Below are 13779 nucleotides of genomic sequence, written 5' to 3' on the forward strand. Positions count from 1 at the left end.
TGTTAGGTTAAGTTTGAATGATATTGTTGTTGGATATAAATTTCATGTTAAATTTGCATTTTTGTTAGCATCAATCATTCCCTTTAATAAGCATATTTACCAAACTCTTTGTAGCTTGCTGGAGGTGTAGATATGGTCAAACAGACTATCGACCTTGCAAAACAGCCACATATTATTGTAAGTGTTTGTTTTATTGGCTGAATGGATTGATATCTTTGGTTTCTTAAAATTTTGCACAAGTGTATAAAATGTGGATAACTGGCAATGTGATTTTTGTTTTTGGTTTTCCATTTTGATAATTTTGGATTGTCAACTTACATGGGAGTCTACAATTGTTGTCTTTCATAACATTTTCTCAGTTTTGTAGTTTTACTATTGTGGCTTTTGCATTGAGTATTGCTGAAAGAATCCAACCTAATTAACATGAAAAATGTTGGAAGTAATTTTGATGATTATGGTATTGATTCATATGACTTCAAAAATGCTTATGATTTGGAAGAAATTTTGAAGATTATGATAAATTTGATACTTGTTGAATGACTTCATCCATGCTCCCATTAATGAGTCTCCTTAAGTGATGTAACAGCCAAGAAGATTGGAGAAATTAATGCAACATATGAAGATTATTATTTCATGAAACTGTGCCTTTGGTTCAAATTGTTTCTCCCTAAAGCCACCATAATTGAAACGGGTAGTGTCTTAGCAATATTCTTCTTAAGCTGAACTGGGTTGCCTCAAGGTTGGGCCTATAATCAATTTTATGGTAGGCCCCTTGGGCATATGGATATGATATGATGAGACTGCACTGGTGCAGCCGTGCAGGTATGGTTTCAAACAAGGACAATGGCTTGGTTGTGGCCTTGAATAGCTCCAATGCATTGGCTTTGGCTGCAACTTGGTCTCTTCTTAGATGTACCTTATAAATCCTGGCATAAACTTGAACGGGTTATGCATTACTTGACTTAGTTTTTTCTGCCAAGGTTGTGACTTTGGATTGAATTGGTATGGGTCATGGTATGTTGTGATTTTGTCCTTATTTGAGCATTACTAGTGGTAGATGTTGTTGTGCTTTCTTTGTTAACCTCTAATAACTTTTCCTACCTGAATGAGTGGAATCTACATTGATGAGGTATAATTATTTCTAGTGCTTTTATCTCAAATTAGGTTTTGGCTTTAGAGCTGCCTTTTATTTTATTTTTTATTTTTTACTGTAATTAGTTTGGTATTGGTTTTGTGTTCTCCTGTATGTGGGTTGTGCTGCTTATAGGTTTTTTTTTTTTCTAAATTACTTAACAAAAAATAAAGTCATTTGTATTTGATTTTTAATTTCGCATTTAAGATGAATCACTTGGCTCTCTTTACTTGATAATAAACTTGTTAGCTAAACAAACAGGTAGTTTTTTTTGTTTTTTGAGAACACAGGTAGTTGGTACTTCTCTTTTAAAAATATTTATTGATTATAATAATAGAAAAAGAATCTTTGGTACTGCCAATGAGCTCCAGCTCAACAAGCACCTCCCCCCCTTGCAAGTGCTAGGCGGAGAGTGAGGTCTTGGGTTTATGACGCACTGGGTGCATGCATAACTTACCTATAAAAGAAAAAAAAGGAATCTTTAGTTCTTGTGTGATGCAACTTAGTCACTAATTGGCTTGTTTGGATTGAGGGAGAGTAGAGTAGAGTTGAGTAGAATTGGCCCAAAATTAGTCTATTTTTAGCCAACTCTACTCTACTCCCCCTCAATCTCCTTCCCTCTCCCCTCAATCCAAACAAGCCCTACATGTTTACCACAAGCTCTGTCCTATCTAAAATATTGTATGCAGACTTCTCAGTTGCCATGGAAGCTCCATTGAATTTGTTTCAACTCTTTGAAAGAACTTAATTCTTTAAGTTTCAATTTGGTATAATGCAATGAATTTGATTAATCAATTTTTCTGCTATTTTTTTGTTCAGTTGTTTAATTGGCTTCTCATTTTACCCCCTCCCCCCTCCCTTTTTTAATCATTTCATTTCTTTGAAGGTTGGAACACCTGGAGGCCTTGTCGATCATATTTCCAACATGAATGGTTTTTCCCTCCACACATTGAAGTATCTGGTATGGTTCTTATGTCATGTCAGCTATGCAGTTTGCTTTTGTAGATACATGCATGTTGGGTATGTATGTTTTTTTTTGGACAAGTAGAGATATTTTATTAAAGTAATTAATGTAGTCTTAATACGTTGTAGGAACTTATAAATTTTTTTTTTTCTGGTCCAAAAAAAAAGTTCTTTTACCTATAAATAAGTTATGGTAGGCTCCATGTATAATTAAAGAAAATGCGTATCAACTCCAAGGGTTTTCCAAGTGGTTCCCAAGGCCTCATGGGATCTTGGGTTCAAAACTCCTAGTCAACATCTTAGAGCCACCCACAAGGGACTCCTTCTTGTAATTACTGTAATTACTTTGTTTGTGTGGGATGGGGGGTTACACACTCCTAAAGGAATAGCCAAGTGGTCAAAGAGTTTTGAATACCCATGTTTACAAAATAATAATAATAATAAGGGTCCTGTTAATAGGTGCCCTTAGGACATTTGTTAATGGACTATTTTAAGAAACTTTTAATACTACTTTCATAGGAAATATAAAAAGTTCTCAAAAAAGTCAAATTTTCTTCTTCTTTTCTCATAAAATGTTTCTAAAATTATTTGTTAAACCAACACCCTCAGGATATTCGTTAACTTTTATCTAATAATAATAATAATGAAAATACATATATTCTAAACTTTTAGGATCATATGACAATTGAGTTAAATAAATGCGTATTACTTGTTATGTATTTAATTTTTTTTGTTAGGATGGGTTCAAGTTATATGTGGTGTAATTATTTACATTGTTACACCACATAAAATCTTTTTATTTTGACAAATCTACCTATGAATTATGTTGACTTGTCATATCCTCAATACTTGCAAAATATCAAGATAATAAGAGATTAAAATAATAAATATTTTGTCTATAAAATAATAAGAGATTAAAAAAAACCTCTACCTCAAAACATGATGAAGCTTGCTACTCTGCCAGACAATTGCTTTGGTAGTGGTGGTGGCTTATTTAATATCCTAAACACACAGATGTCTATATTTTTGATTGTCTAGAACCGATAAAAAAACAACTCTTAGGGCCACTTTGGTGTTGCCTAGTCTATGAATTCTTTGTTATAAGTTGCATGATTGGGTTACACTTAGCAGGTTTTAGATGAGGCTGATAGGTTGTTGAATGAGGAATTCGAGGAATCAGTTGATGAAATTTTGAAGGTTATCCCACGTGAACGGAGAACATATCTATTTTCTGCCACTATGACCGAAAAGGTATGTTTAATTTTATATCCTGCTGTACTTAAAAGGTGTATCTGTCATCAGGGATGTACCTTTTCAATTGTTTCTTACGGTGGATGTTTGCTACATATGTGCTGTATATTTATCGTGAATCCTGGTTACTCTGCTTCCTGAAATAAGAGATCCCATTCTGAAATTTTTAGAGAAACTCATTTGGAACTAATGTTTCCGTGAAAATGATGTGGAATTTCGAGGAAACACTTTTTGACATTTCATGCACATCAGGGCATGAATCGCATTATAGTTCAATAGGGATTTATATTTCCAGAAGAACGCACTTTGCACTAGCAGAGAAGATATTTGGTGCCTTACAATGCACATGTTATACAAATTATTATTGTTAAAGATGCAAATAAAATAATATAGAGAAGCGGAAGTAAGAGAGAAAGAAGAACACAAGGGATTACGTGGATCAGCCAACGCCTACACTCGCATCATAAAACCCTAGCGGTTACATCTTTATTGTATATTCAAGTGATCTATTACAATAAACCTAACAGTGTATATATAGAGACTATATGCTAGGGTTAACCCAATATGGGCTTACAACATAAATGAGTCTCTTGGGCCATTACATCAACATAAACTCATTGATCAATACTTTACTCCCCTCAAGTTGGAGGATATAGTCATATATATCCAGCATGTAAGACAAAACTGCCAACTTGCTTGAAGAGGCTGAAAGCGAAGTGAACTGGCCAAAATTGAAGCTGAACCAACCAAAAAACAAGATGAACCAGCTGAAGTTCTTCAATATCAAACAAAACCAAACAGAGGTTTTATAGGGGTTAGGTTATCCTTATCATGGATAAGGGACAGCTAAAACCTATACTCAAACGACAGAAAATCACCAAATAGGCAAACAAGGAATTTCCCTGTCTACTCCGACCAACAACCAACACTGGCAGCTGTAACACAAGATAACCCGCTGAGAACAATAACAACAACCAATAGCAACAACAATTTACCAACAACAACCATCAAGTACTAATAACCACAGCCACACCAACAACAACTACCAAGAACAACCAACAAACTTAGATATGAAGGTTGCGTAAGAAAAAAGCAACCAGCAACCATCAGCTCTAATACCACGTTAAAAATGAGAATAAAATAATATAGAGATGCGGAAGTAAGAGTGAAAGAAGAACACAAGGAATTACGTGGATTGGCCAATGGCCTACACCCACATCATAAAACCCTAGCGGCTACATCTTTATTGTATATTCAAGTCATCTATTACAATGAACTCTAATAGGGTATATATAGAGACTAGAAGCTAGGGTTTGCTCAATATAGGCTTACAACATATCTGGGCCTCTTGTGCCATTAAATCAACATAAACTCACCACTTTTAACAATTTTATATGGAATTTGGTGCCTTACAACACACATGTTTTAAAAATTATTAATGCTATATACACCATATGGTTGTTCAAAGGTTATGCTGACTTGTGCTACTCATTAGTACATCTACACTCTCACAAGTGTTGTCTTTTTGATGCCTTCAAGTGCTAATGGAGATGCATACTGCACATGTGGTTACTATATGGAAAAGGTATAAGTTCTTTTAGTCTTCCATATAATGGTTTATTTATTCATGATGTTTCAGGTTAAGAAGCTCCAAAGGGATTGTTTAAGAAATCCTGTGAAGGTAAATTATAGTCTTAATTATACTTGTATCGTTTGTTCATAGTTTTTGTCGTGACTTATGATAATTTCCTGTTTTTGGATGATTTCAGATTGAAGCTGCATCAAATAACTCAACTGTTGACATGCTAAAGCAGCAGTATTGCTTTATGCCTGCTAAATACAAGGTTTTTCCTTTTTCTCTCAGAGTTAATCTTCTATTGAAGATATTTTACTAAAGACTGGATATGTATGCTAGGTATTATGGTTGGTGATTAGTGCCAAAGGAAAATACTAGTACACACTCTATTACACACATCCTTGAAATGCACTAAAATTGTGACTTGAAGTCACTGTTTCCAAGTTGAAAGTTGTGACGTCAAGTCATGATTTTAATGCATTTAAAGAGTGTAAAATTGTTTGTAATAGAGTGTGTATAATAAAAATTTCCCTTAGTGCCAATAATTCAAAATTTTAAATTTAATATGAGGGAACTATTTTGTATATACTTACTAAGCACACTTCTGTTCTTGAGTCTGTTGAAGAAAGACAGTGGAACCTTCACAAAAAATGTATAAGAATTATTTTGGTCTTTAGTGCTGAAGGTGGACTTTGAAGCCATGTACCATATCATAGGATAAATGACATTTCTTTCACCTAATTCTTTTTAATGAGAGGTAGACCTGAAGTTTATGCTCTCCTACAAGGTAAGGCAGAAGTTTTAATTTCTTCGCCAACTAAAGAGATGGTATAGATAGCTTTCATTTGTACAATAAGAAGTTCTTTAAATAGTCTTTGTTAATGAACGTTTTTGGCAAGTTGCTTCTTTGAACATTACTGTTTAGCCCGTTAAGGGTGATCACCAGGAAATTGGTTTTAGTGGGTGGGGTCAATTGCCTGTAGGTTTTACTTGCTAGAGGCGAGTCCAAAGGGCTATTCTTTAGAAAGGTTTCCCATGTTATCAAACAAAAATTTGCTTCTTTGAATACTATGACAACCACATTACAGGCGATTGATGGTTCTGGATATATAGAAATTCTAGGATTGACATAAGTAAGTTGTATTTAGCCACTAATGAATTTTGTCAATGGCTTCTAGCATATAGTGAAACTCTAGCATATAATGAATGTTGTCAATGGCTTCTATAGCTGGTTAAGTGATTAGATGTGAAGGATGTTTCTAGTGGTTCCACCTATAAGGAGGCAACTCTCAGTGCAAGTGACAATTGTTTTAGAGTGAGATGTATCACAGTAGAAATTTAGAAAGTGTGATTATGGCATGCATTTTGAAGGTGTGTTCGTCTAATTATATGCATTTTAGTTCCTTTAGCGGAGTTTCTGCTGTTGTATGATGGTCTTTGGTACGTTCCTGGTACATATATTCATATTCATTGTTTTACAGGATTGCTACCTTGCATATATTTTGACAGAGATGTCTGGATGTACATCAGTGGTTTTCACTCGTACCTGTAAGGCAACTCACTTTCTTACTATAATGCTTTGACATCTTGGTCTCGGGGCCATTCCAATTAGTGGTAAAATGAGCCAGGTAATCTATATTAATTTAACTAAAGTAAAAAATACTTTCTATTTGTAGCTTTTAAGCATGTTGGACCTCTTTCGTTATATATTTCTTTCATTCTTTAATTTCTTCTCCCTTTTATATGTTGCCATAAAATTTTGTGACTATTCTTGACAGTCAAACAGAGTTGGAGCCTTAAATCAGTTTATGGCAGGAGAGTGCAATATTCTTATCTGCACTGATGCGGCAATGAGAGGATTTGACATTCCATCTGTTGATTTGGTTATCTATTATGACATTCCCACAGACGTGAAGGTTAGGCTTGCTATCTTTGTGCTGACTCAGAGCAGGGCTACACCTATTTTATGGTGTAATGTACATCCTGTCTATCTTCATTATTTCTTAGATTTTATTCAACTCACCTCAACTATGTCTTAATCCCAATTTAATTGAGGTAAGCTCTATAGATCCTCTTCAATTGTTCAGATAGGTCACATTTATTATTTTCTGGTCATTATATCCTATTTGAAGCTGTCTAGTGCAATGATAAGGTTTCAGATTGCCAAGCACAAGTGCTCAAGTCCTGATTTCTTGAGAGTGGCCATTGCAATCTAAGTTGTGGTGGCCAATTTGATGTACATTAGTTATGGGGTGTTAAGATTTAAGAGGTCCCATTGGTATGGAATTTCCTTGGAGGAATATATGAGGTTGCAAACTTACAAAAAGCTGCTCCACTGGAAATTCCCTCTACCCTTCTGAACTAAAATAGCTTTCGTAGATTTTCAATAATGAAAAATTTTCTAATGCTGCAGTTCACACAAAGAATGAAACCTTTCAAAAGGAAGTCACACATAGAATTGAGGGGAACTTAATTACTCTATTAAGATAGAAATTATAGCTTCAAACAACAGGTTGAGATGAAAAGAACAATGAAAATGTAAAGTGGGGTATGATGGAAATCCGATTTTAGTTAGGAAGTTCTTGGGTGACAAGTCTAAGATGGTTGACTAATCTTTAAAATAAGATCTCAAGCACTGGTAAGATATTTGACTAGTGTAGGAAGAGCACTGTGAGACTTACATATAGGAACAAAGCACAGTTGATTTGTGTTGTATGTGTAAGAGAAATGGGGAATCTATTAATCACCTGCTACTTCATTGTTCCGTGGCAGCAGTGATGTGTTCCTTTGTCTTTGCTTTGTTCTGACTAGTATGGGTGATGCACAAGTCATTGCTTGATCTTTTGGATTGCTGGCAAAGCCGTTTTCAGCAACACCGACTATCTTAGGTGTGGAAAGCCACACCTCTTTCTGTCATGTGGATTTTGTGGTATGAATGAGATAGGAGGGTCTTTGATGGGTGGAGTGTCTTACCTTTGTAATTAAAGAGCACATTTTGAGATCCTTGCATAACTAGATGTGTGCTCAAGGTGGCATTCATTTGATATCCTTTCTTGATTTCTCATTTTCCCTCTCTTTGTGATTTGTATTCCTTGATTTGGGACTGTTCACATTCTTTGTGCCCGTCCCTTTTCCTTTTCTAATGAAATTTTTACTTAATAAAAAAAAGTTTTCCCATCTTTTTTTTAATCTTGTCTTCCTTTACTAAAAATTATTTGATCCTTATATTTGATACACTTGGCACAATTCAAGTCTCCAGTTTTCATTTCCATATTTTAGCAAGTTTATAAATAGGCTTCTCTCCAACCTTTGTCACCAACTTGCAATATAGTTCATTGGAATTCTTGCCTGTGATGGTGGGTGTGGGGTGCCTTCAAGATATTTGCCTGCATTCACATGGAAGTTTTATCTGTTAGAACTGTTATCCTCTCTTTGAATGATTTCCTTGATAATCTTCCGAATTTTGGGTTTGTTACATTTTCTGTAAATCATGCATGAGCTAAATTATATGCACAAGTGATACAAATACTGTTGTAGACTTTATTGATTCCGTTTTTTGGCATGTAGTTATTTGATTGTGTAATTTTTATTGTATTGCGCACACGTTCTATGTGATGAAGTATTTCCTTGAATTCAATAAAATTTTATTACTTAAAAAAATTGAAATCAGGCATCCAGACACCCTCTCTTGTAATTGTGTTTGATTCTATACATATGATACATTATTGAAAGAATTATGTTAGTATTTTTTTTTTCTGCTTGTTAAATCTTCTGCTTTGCTAATTAAAGTGGCCCACAGGATTATATCCATCAAATGGGAAGAACTGCTCAATCAGCTGTTGCAATCTTTCTAGTGAATCAGTATGAGGTGGAATGGTTTCTAAAGATAGAGAATATTTTTGGTAGGAAACATGTGCCGTTTGTGTGCCAAGGCATTGCCAAGGGAGTGTCTCCAAAACTAAAAGATTTTATTTATTTACTTTTTTTCAGGTAAGAAATTTCCAGAGTTTCCTTGTCAACATGAGCAAGTCCTGCTATTCATGGAGCACATCATAGATGCCAACGAGAACATCTCTGGTGGTAATGATTTATTTTTAATTTTTTGAATTATGAATGATGAAGATTAACTTGTGTGCCAATAATTGGGTTGGGATACACATGCCCCATTCCATGCCTTGTGGCTAGCTATCGATCTCTGATTTATCTGTGTAGTCCATTGTCATTTGCTCTACACAAACAGAGACAGAATGATGACGCCTTATGGTCATACTAGCAGACTGTACCAAACATTAAAAATGAGAACAAAATAGAGAAAGAAATATTAGCAGAGACAGTAAGACAATGGCCTTGTCTATTGCATTATGCAAGTATTCCTTAATTACCACAGCCATTAGATCTTAGCATGTGTAGATGATTTTTTTAAAAAAATCTTATTTATATTTTATTTTAAGTAAGGTATTTTTTATTGATTGTAAATATTTCTTCAAAAAAAAAAAAAATCTATATGAAAATACAGTGGAGAAGAAAGCTTGAAGGAGCTAGTCTCTTCTTCAAGGTTCCCTTATTTTGACACTGTTGGGAAGAATTCCAATGATTCTCAATCCTATCATCTTAGTTGGCATTAGGATAACTCTTTCCACTGTGATTAAGTTCTGTAAAATCCAAATAAGAGCAGTTTATATGTGGTCTGAGTTTTATATGATTGTCGTGACCATTGCTAATAAATTTCTAATAACTCTAATGGTTTTTTTGACTATTTGGGGGGTTTTTTTTATTTTTTGGGTTGTTGTTTTCAATTCCCAAATCCTGATTTACCTGCTGGGTTTAGTTATTGGGATTGGCTTCCTGACCTATGAATGATTTTTTTATTCAGTAAATAATTTTATTAGAACAGGAAAGAGAGTACACAAAAGGATGTGTAAACTCTCTTTTAAAAGAATACTAATTTATAGGTTGTTGGTTTGGATCAGTTTGGCTTGTCAGTTTGGGGGCTTTGGGCCAGTATAACCTAAATCATATTTTATTACCAAAAAAATTGTTTATCCTCCAAGTTTATCATTTCAACAATTAATTTGCATTTTTAGCATTTAGGCTAGAAATAAGTGTACTTGGTATTGGGTTTATTGACTAATAAAAATATGACCAATGTGCTTATTTATTTATTTTTAAGTTCAATGTGCTTATTTTTAAATATACAATAATTTTAGTATAAAAAGTGTTGGGTATTTGGGTTGATTCAGTTTTTTTAATTTGTGAAAAAATTCTGTGAACCCATCTTTTGTGTAGTTTCAAGTTTTAAAGGAGTTTTGAGTTTTAGAGCCAAACCAATCCAATCATTTTGGTGTGAATCTGGTTGGTTTAAATGGACACCACTTCTGCCATTACTAAAGCTTTTCCCTACGCATACTTTATTTGGAGTAGCCGTATTTGAAAGACTATTGTCTTTTTAGTGATCTTATTTAATAATAATAAATTAATTAACTAATTCTTCGTTAATGTTGGTTTATTTTTATTTTTATAGAAAATTAAAGAACTAGGAGGCAAGAAGGGGAAGAAGGAAGGAGGACACGATGATGACGAGGCCATGGACAAATACTTGGGACTCAAAAATGAATATAGCAGCCATGGATAGCGAATTTGTTAGAGTTTTATGTGTTTAATATCGTTAAATTTCTTTTTTTAGTTGTGCGAGGGATTCTTTTATATGTCTATCAAATGGCTATTACTTATCAAAATTTTTTTTGTTTAGAGTTTAGATAGTTGTTTCTATTACTTTTTCAATTTTAGTTTTGAGGGACAAATTTTAGGGAAGGAGAAAGTTGAGTTTTTTTTTTTTTTAATATAATTATTTTTTATTTGAACTGAAGAACAAATTTGATGCGAATCTCAATCGACACGCTTTGAGACCCAACAAAAATATTGGAATATTTAACCCAGGAACGCTAAAAATCAGATTTATGATAAAAACCCTGACCCAACGTTTATAATCGAAACGCGAACCAAAGGTATAAGTTGACATTGACCCAATGATTATAAAGAATCACGAACCAAAGGTATAAAGTTTGAACGCCACAAGAAAGAATCCTTGATAAGTTCACAGTTCTTGAAGAACCAAAAGAGAGCAAAGCCTCACATTTTCTGAATTTTATTCAATAATATTCTTTAAAAAACGTTTACAGACTTCAGGGCCTATTTAAGGACTCCACAAAACTTGACAGACAAGAAAATATATTCTAAAATAACTCCTAATTGATACCTTACCATATCAGGAATCAAGTTTGACCTTAAAAGTATTAAATGCACCTAAAAACAAGGAAAATACCTAAAAAACGTGCTAAATAATAAAACCCTAAATAAAAGTTGATTTGGTCTGAAATTAGCAGATTCACAATAGGAAAAAATCTGCCTTAATTGATACAGAGCTGGAAAGTCAATCAGCCATTAATTCATGCCATAAATCATTCCCAATTAAGCCAGATCAGCCCTAAATAGCTTGAATTAAATTTACTACACTTTCATCTTCCTTTGGACCAAGCTTGGAATATCTTGCGTTAGAATCAGCCCAAATCTCTTGAATCAGCCCATTAAGTGCTTCTTGGATCTTGCTCTTGTAATAGGCCCAACTGGAACATGCAATGAATCCTTGAATGCTTGTTGATTCTCATCAAAATTTTATGACGACTTTTTGGTTCTATAACATGTGTTAGAGAGTACAAATATGCAATTTAAAAAAAAAATCAGCACAACTAAAATTTTAATTATAGGGTAAAAAGGTCATTGAAGAAGATACGTTAGGAATAGAGTATACCCCATTTCATACCTCAAATGCAATTGCATTGCAATAAGTTTTTTTTTTTTTTTGACAGATCCATTGCCATAAGTTCAAAAGTATTATAAACAAATATCTCGTCTTCTAAATGATTTTTTTGATGAAAAATCACTAGTCTTGCAATCTTGTTCAACCGTTTTTAAATAATCCCTGAAGCGAATTTGGAAGTGGTAGAGGGCACAAGTTTAACAAGAAAAAATAAAAAAAAAGAAGAGAAAAGAGAGAAAGAAAGAGGGAAAGTGCCGAAGAGAGAGGACCATGTAGAGGGAAAGAGGGAAGTGATTTCAGGTTCAAATGTATTAGTGTTGGCAAACCATGTCAAATAGAAGACCCAAGATCAGATAAAGAAAGCAAAGTTTATGTCACCTCAATAACAACCTCACCCTGTTGAGACTATGTGAACTAGATTCTTTAAAGGCCCATTAAGTCGTTTGTTTCAGTTTAATATGAGGCTTATTTGTTGGACTATAAAAGGGACACTAAGGGTCCGTTTGGATATAATTTATTACTGAAAACTGAAAACTGAAAATTGAAAACACTGTAACAAAATAATTTTTAAATGTGTGAATAGTATTGTAGGACCCATTTTAAATATTTTTTTTGAATAAAGTGCTTGTGGGTTCCATGAACAGTAACTTTGTCTCTCTCACGGTAAATCCATGTGCATGAATAGTACCGGTTACTGTATACGCGCTGGAGAAAAAAAAAAAAAAAGAAGCTGAAAACGTAAACTCAAAATGTAGACTTGTATCCAAACAGATACTAAGTTGACCTAAAAGATGATTTTTTAGAGTAGATAAAACTATGTGTGCCTAGGGTTTTATAACCAAGATTCTTTCAATTTCATTGTATGAGAAGTATCAAAGTAGATGTGAAGATCAATTGGTGAAGAAGATGAAGCATGGTGCATACCACAAACTTGCTAATGTAAAGAATATCTTGAAGTCGATTGAAGTTCATGTTTTATTGTGGGTGAGTCATCTGTGAAACATCTAGATAATTGAATAATTATAAAGTTTTGAAATAATGAAAGGTTGTATAAAAAAAGAAAAAGAAATAATGAAAGGTTTTTACTAAGTTGTCTACAAGTCAGTATAGTCTAGGAAAATATTATTCATGAGATTGTAAATCTTCTATTAATTATAGTGGATTGCTTTGTTGGGGAAGGTTTCCCTTGGAGCGGTTTTTCCTTTGGAGTGTTTTCCATCAATTTTTCATTTTGTTGGTGATAAGGGTATTCTTGAGATCATCAATCAGCATATCGTTGTCTCTTTTGTGATTAATTTTGTGTGATTGGTGATGCCTTATTTTACATGTCTAAATTGTTAGGATGTGTGCCTTTAAATCCTATTGTATGATGCTATGTATGACATTATGTATGACTTAATATTATGATTAATAAAGTTTTATTTTTATCTAAAATAATTGTAACATGAATATTTGGACATTATCATATAGTCCATGAGATGTATAGTATGTGATTTAGTTACAGAAGATATAAGTCACAAGTTTTTTGTAAACTCAGAATTTATAGTTCGTAGTCGGTGATGACTATAACGTATCAACTAAGATGATTTGTTTTGATCATGGAAGTGGAGACTTCTAGTCGATATGTTGATATATTTAAGAGTTAAGACATATTGAACTGGACCGTGTGAGATTTATTATTCTCCTAACGACTGTCAAATGAATAATAAATCTCACGACTTCTATTTGCATGAACTCTTAATTCTGAGAGAATAATGGACCTGATCATGAGGTGTAGGTTGCTTTGATATATCAGGAGTGAGATCTAAAGTAACGGTCAAAACCTCAGTATGTTGGGCAACCACATTTAGTGTTGATGGAACATATATTCTCAAAATGAAATTCATAATCTTTTAATGGAGATACAAAATATTCCATTGAGATAAGTTTAATTGATTTGTTATTCAAAGAGTTAGGCCTAACCACTTTGGTAAGAAATTACTAAAAAATATATTTATGAAATTGAATTTCATAAATATATGATGAATAACTTTAAAGGAT

General features: G+C 33.4%; 1 pseudogene; it reads left to right on the top strand.

Moving 5' to 3' along the window:
* Positions 1-120: 120 nt before the first annotated feature.
* Positions 121-10740, top strand: LOC142622859 (DEAD-box ATP-dependent RNA helicase 10-like; annotated as a pseudogene).
* The last annotated feature ends 3039 nt before the right edge of the window (positions 10741-13779 follow it).

This window comes from Castanea sativa, chromosome 1 (genome assembly GCF_040712315.1).
Source record: "Castanea sativa cultivar Marrone di Chiusa Pesio chromosome 1, ASM4071231v1".
In the NCBI taxonomy this organism is placed as follows: Eukaryota; Viridiplantae; Streptophyta; class Magnoliopsida; order Fagales; family Fagaceae; genus Castanea; species Castanea sativa.